The 10,155-nt window shown below is 39.3% G+C and overlaps 1 pseudogene; it reads left to right on the top strand.

The window, feature by feature from the left end:
* Window positions 1-1,681: 1,681 nt before the first annotated feature.
* LOC148010929 (uncharacterized) lies at window positions 1,682-2,195 on the top strand (annotated as a pseudogene).
* The last annotated feature ends 7,960 nt before the right edge of the window (window positions 2,196-10,155 follow it).

Below are 10,155 nucleotides of genomic sequence, written 5' to 3'. Positions count from 1 at the left end.
AAGTCATTAGCATGCGAGGGGAGCCCAGGGCCGCACATGGCCGAGAGGGTGCCGTTATAGGACAATTTGATGTCACGACACACCTTGTAGAAGTTGTAAGCGGTGTGCTTGTAAGTTGTGTGCCCCAAAGAATCCCCGCTTGGTCTTGCAAAGGCTGCACACTATAGCATGCCATTCACATTGTCCAACCTCTTGCTCAGGTGGATGGCTGCTCCGACCCACCCTAGTTGGGGTTGCCCTGCTGGTTGCTACATGTGGATATCATCCCCATGCTCTCCTCTACCTCCACTAGTGCGAGGTTATTGCACGACATCTGAGCAAAGTTGTTGGTGGACCAGTCGCTGCACTCTGTTGGAGGGGATCAATCAATAGAAACATGTCTATGTAGCGATTGACACCATATGGTCTTATCTTTTGGTTTTGCAACCTGGATGTATGTTGATGAAATACGCAAACTATGAGGAAATTTAAGAATACTTTCACAGTCATCCTCGGGGGAGTCGAATTGAGGCGATTGTGACTAACAGAGTTAGATATTACCAAATAGGTAAGTATTCTATGAATACCACTGAAAAATATGCAATTCTAACTCACAGAGAGGCTGTACACATACTTGGGGAGTTGCCAGCACATTGAAAAATTTATAGCAAAGAGCTGTGAGAACCTTGACAGGCATATCTACTCGGGTAAGTTACTCATGAATATATGTGTACATCACGTGAGTTCAAAATAAGGGATTTTTAAAATACCATTTTATACACTTTTTACATACAAAAGGGTGTAATATAAAGAGATTATTTGCATATTGAATAGAAAAGGATTATATTTTATTCAGGAAACATTCACAAATAAGGATATTTATAAATAGTCCTTAAACGCACATGATGTAGAGGATATACATATAGTAACTTCCCCGAGCATATCTATCAAAAAATGGGATGTGGTTGTTGCAATAAGAGGCTTGTGTGCCACAATCAAAGATGCACACCTACTATAGGAGGAACAATTACCATAAAGAAGAAGAGGACTGGAATCTACTCTCTATAGATGCAATTGCTACATGTGCTATAGAGACATAATCATGGCCACAATAGGGGTTGCATGCTGAGAACTACAGGTTGTGGGCTAGATTGTGGTGATGTTTGGATGTGGATTGAGAAATCAAATGATGTATGCCTAGAAGAGGCTTTGTATAAGAGAGATGACAAAAGTTGTATACTCCAAAAGCTCTAGGAAAAGATATCTAGAATCCCATAAGCACAGAGAAGAAAGTGGTGCTATCCAAAAATCTATATAACCATGTACTTGATACTCATTCATAATGGAATGGAACTTTCAATTTGAGTCACTCAAGATTGTGTTTATGAGTCCAAGCTAATCTATCTTGGAACCTAATTCACTTGAGTTACAATCTCTTCTCTTTATCATGTATCGTGTGTTTGATTTACGTCCACCATAGCTCATCTAGTTCTAGGTCCATGATTCTCAACATGGTATTAGAGCCATGGCTGAGCTAGGTAGCTAGTGGTGTGGTTTCTTCATGAATGGATCATAGGTCTTGTTACTTCTCAAGTTCCTCTTAGCTCAACTACTCTCGTCCTAAACTTCTATCATGTAGTCCAATATAGGAGCCAGGTCATGATTCTAACGAGCTAGGGCAAACAGCTGGTTGGCTGTCAACATGGGAACAAACCCCAAAACAACTATCCATATTGGTGACTTAGAAGAAAATGTCACAAAATCTATTTTGCATGCTGCATTCATTCCTTTTGGTGACATCAAGGACCTTACAATCCCCTTGGATCAATCTACACAAAAGTATAGAGGCTTTGGATATGCTACATACTTGGAGAAAGAAGATGATGCTACAGCCATGGACAATATGCACAATGATGAACTCTATGGGAGAGTTTTTGACAGTAAACTATGCCCAACCCATAAGAATAAAGGGTGGTGAGCAAGGATGGGCATCTCAGCCAATTTGGGCAGATGCAGATACTTGGTTTGAACGGCAGTAGCAGGAAGCAGAGATTAAGCGGCTTTAGGCAGAGCATATAGCCAAAGCATGCGCTACTAAGGAGGAGAAAAAGAAATTACTTCAGGAAACTGGAGAGAAAACAGGAGAAAAGAAAGCTTGAGATGGCCCAATGGCTAGGGAAAAAGCAGCTCTTGAAGAAAAAATCTTGAATGCTTGAAAATCATAACATCTGGAGCTTTCGATGTTGGCACAAGATTGCATCCGACTATATCTTTCAGCTGTGAATATGCAATGACAAATGCCCTACGAACAACAAATGGCACATATGATTGAACAGAGAAAGGGGGAGGGATTTGGATCAATTGTATGGTGGCCCCCCAGTGATTGCCAACAAGAAGAGGAAGAAGCAGAGAGCAAAGCAGACCCATCTTTGCTTTCATGGCGCCCTCCTCTCAAGCATAAGAAGAGATTCTCTTTTAGCAGAGGCAAAGTAGGAAAGGAACCTACAGAAGATCTGACACAAGTCAATGTGGTAGAAATCAGATTCAACCTTCCAGTACGTTTCATGGTAGCACGTCGACATCAGATTCATTTCCTAATCCAAGCTTTCAAACGAAAAGAAAACCTAAGGGTTGAACCTTACTACCTTTGAAGGCTCATTCACACTTGAGCTTTTGCTCAAACTCGGTTCCTTATCACCCATGTTCACACCTTGCCTTAATAAAAAGGTCACTGCATATTTAAAGTGCTTCTCAAATTAAAGATAACACACATACATTATATGTTTCAACATTTATTAGCATTGTGTGCTTTATCAATAACTCTAAAGCATCTTGTAAATTGGGATTAGACACTGCCCGAATATACTCGTGGTAAGACCTTCCCATTTCCCAAAATCGAAATGATTTTCTTATATCAAGTGATGTACCTATAAAGCACAAAGATCATGTCAAGAAGTCTGGAGTAAAAAGCATGTACCACGCATCAACAAAAGGGATAAAGAGCACAACTGAAGACAAAGAAATCTTACACCATGAAGACCAAAATGCCAAAAGATCAAACATTGGAGCAAAAGACCAAGAAGAAGATCAAACAATGCCAAAGAAGCATAAGGAAATGAAGAAGATAAAATACTCCGCTGCTACAACAAAAAAAATGTGTCTTGAAAAATTTCCCATCATGGATCATGTGGATCTTGTATTCCCTTAGTGGATCTGCTTCCCACAGTGGATGTAACAAACCCTACCCAAAATGTAAAGTTTCAAGCCTTAACTTGACTAGGCTGCTAGAGAGCTAGTTTCCCGAGCCAAGTCATCATGTAGGGGGGGCAAAAGCCAGCAAGGGTAGAGACTCATCATTTGAGGGGGTGAAGGGGTACATGTGTCATTTAGATTCTCGAGGTATTTATTGGATTCACACCTATGCTACAAAATAGTCAAAAGGAGCATACTGAGATAGAGAAAGTGATGAAGCTAGAAGCTTCAACACAATTGACTAACATCTTAAGGGGCAATTACCTATGGATGTTATAGAGGTAAGATTGTGTTGCAGAGGAAGTGCAGTTGCTCTTAGATATATCTTGGTCCTATATTAGTGTCTTTCAAGTCAACCACCTTGAGTGCCCTTGAATCTTGTTAGTTTAACAAGGTTTGTGCTTTACCATTCTATGATTTGCTTTTGATGCTTTTTGTCGTATTCTTGAAAGAAATGCTTTATCTATCAATATATAATTTCGTATTATTTCTTTACTCAGGTGAAACCAATAAGAGACAATGTGCATGATGCAACACAACTATGGAAAAACCTTTTAGGGGCAGATTGTGAATCTCCTTCATCACCAAAGAAAGCTGGTATTCTGTTTTGAAATACATCCAGTTGTCTAGTTCTGCAGCCTAGTTGGAGGAGGTTGGGATTGCAATAAAAAGGCATACGCTTATCTTCTATAAGAGATGGTGATTCACCTGCAAAGAGTGTTGGGGTACACATGAAGAAGGGGGTAGGGCATGCATGTGACAAGAAGAAGCAAGGGCTGCAATTTGCATTAGGCTACTGTAGGTCTTGCTTATTTTCTTATATTTTCCATAATGTGACAAATATATGAGGTAATATGCAATTGCAACAAAGATATGGGGTTCTTAAAGGTTCAATTTTGATGCTTTAAGGGATGCATACTTTGGAGTAAGCATTCAGGTTTTTATGTTGGTGCCTACCATCTCCATCTGTATTTTGGAGCTAAAGTAGAGTTATATATAGTGTATGGAGTGTGAATTTTGTTGATTTCTTGATCATGCAAGACTGGCCATAAGGGCTCTTATGTATTTCTTATCTTTATGTAGGACTATTGGAGTTATTGTTTGAATGGATCTTGTGCATTCAAGATAGGGCAAGGTAGATATCTTTGCAATGGTTCAATTTTGTACTGGTAGAAAAATAGGTGGACGAAATTTATTGGTGAGTCTCTATCATACACATGTTGTTTTCGTAGGTTAATACAATGTTCTAGTGTGCAATTTCTCATCATGTTTTGGATTGTTGATAGAAGGAGCTATGGGTAGGAGATTGCTTTTATTTTGAGGAGATCTAAGATATCAAAGAGACTAGTCATTAACGTGTATTCTGGTGCTTATAAAAGCATCTTTTGTGTAGTGAGAGCACCATGGACTGGTGGTGCTAGAGGTTGAAGAGCCTTGGAAGGTTTGTTTCTTCTAAAAAAAGTGTGTTTCCTTTGATCTCTCATACTTGAAGATTCAGTTTTGATGCTTTATGGGATACATATTTGGGAGTAAGTGTTGAAGTTTGTATGTTGGTGCCTACCTTCTTCCTCCATGTTTTGGAGCTAGAGCAGAGTTATACACAATGTATTGAGTGTGAAATTTGCTCATTTCTTGATGATGCAAGGCTTATCATAAGGACTTATGCTTGATGTGGCTAGTGTTTCTGACTTTGATTGATGTGTGAAACTTGTGATCAATGAGCACACGATTTCTAAGTTCAAAGCAGGTAAGGTTGAATACAGAGTTGATAAGGCGGGGATGTTGAAGTTTCTCTTACATTATGCTCATCAAGGTAGGCTACAGTCTATTTTCCATTGTGCTCATCTTTATGTGATGTTGAAGTTGACAGTTTGATAGCTAGTTGATCAGAAAGTAATGACCAAGTTGCAGGTTGCATCTAAAAGACTTTCCAGGGGCAGATTCTACCTTGTTATGACCCTCACACCAAATTTTTGTGGAAGCCTTATAGAAGAGCTAGATATTTGACTTTATTAGGGGTGTAGTGGATTTTCAAGTCACACTCTTCTCCTACTAGAATGGATTAGACTATATGCTTAAAGTTGCTACTGGTTATGATGTCCTGCTACTTCATACTCTATGTAAACTGATTATGATAACCTGCTACTTTTCTGAAGTAGTCAGAGTTGATTTGGCAATAAGGATACTGGTATGGAGGAGGATGCAAGTTCCTACTCCAACATTACCTACACCGACATCTCACAAATTTTGTCTTTAAATCTGTAGGTATAAGTGGTGAGCATTCTCATTTTGAATACATATTTCTTCATGTCATTGTAATACTCTTGTTGTATCATTGTAAAATATTTTATGCAGATAGTACCGTGGTAGTGATGTTTTGGATACATACACATCCGCTAAGGCATCTTCTTCTTCTCTGCCATGCATTAGGGTAGCAAGATTGGCTGTGGCATCAGCTGCATCTTCATCTATATAGAGATCTGTTTCATTGTTGGCTCCCTTTGATGGAGGAAAGAGATTGGCCAGGCACAAATCAGAGGTGGTCAAATTCATGTTCATGATCTTTGATCATTGGAGCAGGTACAACATCCAATATAGCCGTGGTGGGCATGGGACAAAGGTTCTCCTAGGATAGGGATTTTGCACGAAAGGTAGTAGGATTCAGGGCAACGAGGAAGGCTACATTGATATCTTTTGGATCATCTGTGGTATGGGACATGTCAGCGTCATCATTGACCAGCACTAGATTGGCTTCCACTGAGGGTAAGGTGGGCATCGGAGGGCAGTGATCTCCAAAATCAAGTGCACCATGACCATCAAAAGATTGTTCTTCTTCTTCTCATTGGATGGGCATTAGGCCCTAGGCCATTACCAAGCGACTAATACCATGTGGAAGGCCATGGCCACAAGAGGCCTCCCACTATCAAAGTGAAGCAAAGAAAGCATAACAGAGAGTAGAATCAGAGTTGAAAATAGAGAATACCATGAAGAAGGGATATGTATTGAAATAGGCATTACATCTGCTATAAAGGGGTTGTGTGCATGATCCGAAGGGGTACATGTGTCATTTAGATTCTCGAGGTATTTATTGGATTCACACCAATGCCACAAAAAAGTCAAAAGGAGCATACTGAGATAGAGAAAGTGATGAAGCTAGAAGCTTCAACACAATTGACTAACATCTTAAGGGGAAGTTACCTATGGATGTTATAGAGGCAAGATTGTGTTGCAGAGGAAGTGCAGTTGCTCTTAGATATATCTTGGTCCTATATTAGTGTCTTTCAAATCAACCACCTTGAGTGCCCTTGAATCTTGTTAGTTTAACAAGGTTTGTGCTTCACCATTCTATGATTTGCTTTTGATGCTTATTGTCGCATTCTTGAAAGAAATGCTTTATCTATCAATATATAATTTCGTATTATTTCTTTACTCAGGTGAAACCAATAAGAGACAATGTGCATGATGCAACACAACTATGGAAAAACCTTTTAGGGACAAATTGTGAATCTCCTTCATCACCAAAGAAAGCTGGTATTCTGTTTTGAAATATATCCAGTTGTCTAGTTCTGCAGCCTAGTTGGAGGAGGTTGGGATTGCAATAAAAAGGCATACGCTTATCTTCTATAAGAGATGGTAATTCACCTGCAAAGAGTGTTGGGGTACACATGAAAAAGGGGGTAGGGCATGCATGTGACAAGAAGAAGCAAGGGCTGCAATTTGCATTAGGCTACTGCAGGTCTTGCTTATTTTCTTATATTTTCCATAATATGACAAATATATAAGGTAATATGCAATTGCAACAAAGATATGGGGTTCTTAAAGGTTCAATTTTGATGCTTTAAGGGATGCATACTTTGGAGTAAGCATTCAGGTTTTTATGTTGGTGCCTACCATCTCCCTCTGTATTTTGGAGCTAAAGTAGAGTTATATATAGTGTATGGAGTGTGAATTTTGTTGATTTCTTGATCATGCAAGACTGGCCATAAGGGCTCTTATGTATTTCTTATCTTTATGTAGGACTATTGGAGTTATGGTTTGAATGGATCTTGTGCATTCAAGATAGGGCAAGGTAGATATCTTTGCAATGGTTCAATTTTGTACTGGTAGAAAAATAGGTGGACGAAATTTATTGGTGAGTCTCTATCATACACATGTTGTTTTCGTAGGTTAATACAATGTTCTAGTGTGCAATTTCTCATCATGTTTTGGATTGTTGATAGAAGGAGCTATGGGTAGGAGATTGCTTCTATTTTGAGGGGATCTAAGATATCAAAGAGACTAGTCATTAACGTGTATTCTGGTGCTTATAAAAGCATCTTCTGTGTAGTGAGAGCACCAAGGACTGGTGGTGCTAGAGGTTGAAGAGCCTTGGAAGGTTTGTTTCTTCTCAAAAAAGTGTGTTTCCTTTGATCTCTCATACTTGAAGATTCAGTTTTGATGCTTTATGGGATACATATTTGGGAGTAAGTGTTGAAGTTTGTATGTTGGTGCCTACCTTCTTCCTCCATGTTTTGGAGCTAGAGCAGAGTTATACACAATGTATTGAGTGTGAACTTTGCTCATTTCTTGATGATGCAAGGCTTATCATAAGGGCTTATGCTTGATGTGGCTAGTGTTTCTGACTTTGATTGATGTGTGAAACTTGTGATCAATGAACACACGATTTCTGAGTTCAAAGCAGGTAAGGTTGAATACAGAGTTGACAAGGCGGGGATGTTGAAGTTTCTCTTACATTATGCTCATCAAGGTAGGCTACAGTCTATTTTCCATTGTGCTCATCTTTGTGTGATGTTGAAGTTGACAGTTTGATAGCTAGTTGATCAGAAAGTAATGACCAAGTTGCAGGTTGCATCTAAAAGACTTTCCAGGGGCAGATTCTACCTTGTTATGACCCTCACACACCAAATTCTTGTGGAAGCCTTATAGAAGAGCTAGATATTTGACTTTATTAGGGGTGTAGTGCATTTTCAAAGTCACACTCTTCTCCTACTAGAATGGATTAGACTATATGCTTAAAGTTGCTACTGGTTATGATGTCCTGCTACTTCATACTCTATTTAAACTGATTATGATAACCTGCTACTTTTCTGAAGTAGTCAGAGTTGATTTGGCAATAAGGATACTGGTATGGAGGAGGATGCAAGTTCCTACTCCAACATTAGCTACACGGACGTCTCACAAATTTTGTCTTTAAATCTGTAGGTATAAGTGGTGAGCATTCTCATTTTGGATACATATTTCTTCATGTCATTGTAATACTCTTGTTGTATCATTGTAAAATATTTTATGCAGATGGTACCGTGGTAGTGATGTTTTGAATACATACACATCCGCTAAGGCATCTTCCTTTTCTCTGCCATGCATTAGGGTAGCAAGATTGGCTGTGGCATCAGCTGCATCTTCATCTATATAGAGATCTGTTTCATTGTTGGCTCCCTTTGATGGAGCAAAGAGATTGGCCAGGCACAAATCAGAGGTGGTCAAATTCATGTTCATGATCTTTGATCATTGGAGCAAGTACAACATCCAATATAGCCGTGGTGGGCATGGGACAAAGGTTCTCCTAGGATAGGGATTTTGCACGAAAGGTAGTAGGATTTAGGGCAACGAGGAAGGCTACATTGATATATTTTGGATCATCTGTGGTATGGGACATGTCAGCATCATCATTGACCAGCACTAGATTGGCTTCCACTGAGGGTAAGGTGGGCATCGGAGGGCAGTGATCTCCAAAATCAAGTGCACCATGACCATCAAAAGATTGTTCTTCTTCCTCTCATTGGATGGGCATTAGGCCCTAGGCCATTACCAAGCGACTAATACCATGTGGAAGGCCATGGCCACAAGAGGCCTCCCACTATCAAAGTGAAGCAAAGAAAGCATAACAGAGAGTAGAATCAGAGTTGAAAATAGAGAATACCATGAAGAAGGGATATGTATTGAAATAGGCATTACATCTGCTATAAAGGGGTTGTGTGCATGATCCGAAGGGGTACATGTGTCATTTAGATTCTCGAGGTATTTATTGGATTCACACCAATGCCACAAAATAGTCAGAAGGAGCATACTGAGATAGAGAAAGTGATGAAGCTAGAAGCTTCAACACAATTGACTAACATCTTAAGGGGAAGTTACCTATGGATGTTATAGAGGCAAGATTGTGTTGCAGAGGAAGTGCAGTTGCTCTTAGATATATCTTGGTCCTATATTAGTGTCTTTCAAGTCAACCACCTTGAGTGCCCTTCAATCTTGTTAGTTTAACAAGGTTTGTGCTTTACCATTCTATGATTTGCTTTTGATGCTTATTGTCGCATTCTTGAAAGAAATGCTTTATCTATCAATATATAATTTCGTATTATTTCTTTACTCAGGTGAAACCAATAAGAGACAATGTGCATGATGCAACACAACTATGGAAAAACCTTTTAGGGACAGATTGTCAATCTCCTTCATCACCAAAGAAAGCTGGTATTCTGTTTTGAAATATATCCAGTTGTCTAGTTCTGCAGCCTAGTTGGAGGAGGTTGGGATTGCAATAAAAAGGAATACGCTTATCTTCTATAAGAGATGGTGATTCACCTGCAAAGAGTGTTGGGGTACACATGAAAAAGGGGGTAGGGCATGCATGTGACAAGAAGAAGCAAGGGCTGCAATTTGCATTAGGCTACTGCAGGTCTTGCTTATTTTCTTATATTTTCCATAATATGACAAATATATAAGGTAATATGCAATTGCAACAAAGATATGGGGTTCTTAAAGGTTCAATTTTGATGCTTTAAGGGATGCATACTTTGGAGTAAGCATTCAGGTTTTTATGTTGGTGCCTACCATCTCCCTCTGTATTTTGGAGCTAAAGTAGAGTTATATATAGTGTATGGAGTGTGAATTTTGTTGATTTCTTGATCATGCAAGACTGGCCATAAG

This window comes from Lygodium microphyllum, chromosome 29, assembly GCF_053477565.2.
Source record: "Lygodium microphyllum isolate KBCC chromosome 29, Lygodium_microphyllum_v1.1.10, whole genome shotgun sequence".
In the NCBI taxonomy this organism is placed as follows: Eukaryota; Viridiplantae; Streptophyta; class Polypodiopsida; order Schizaeales; family Lygodiaceae; genus Lygodium; species Lygodium microphyllum.
This window is presented reverse-complemented; position numbering and strand designations above follow the sequence as displayed.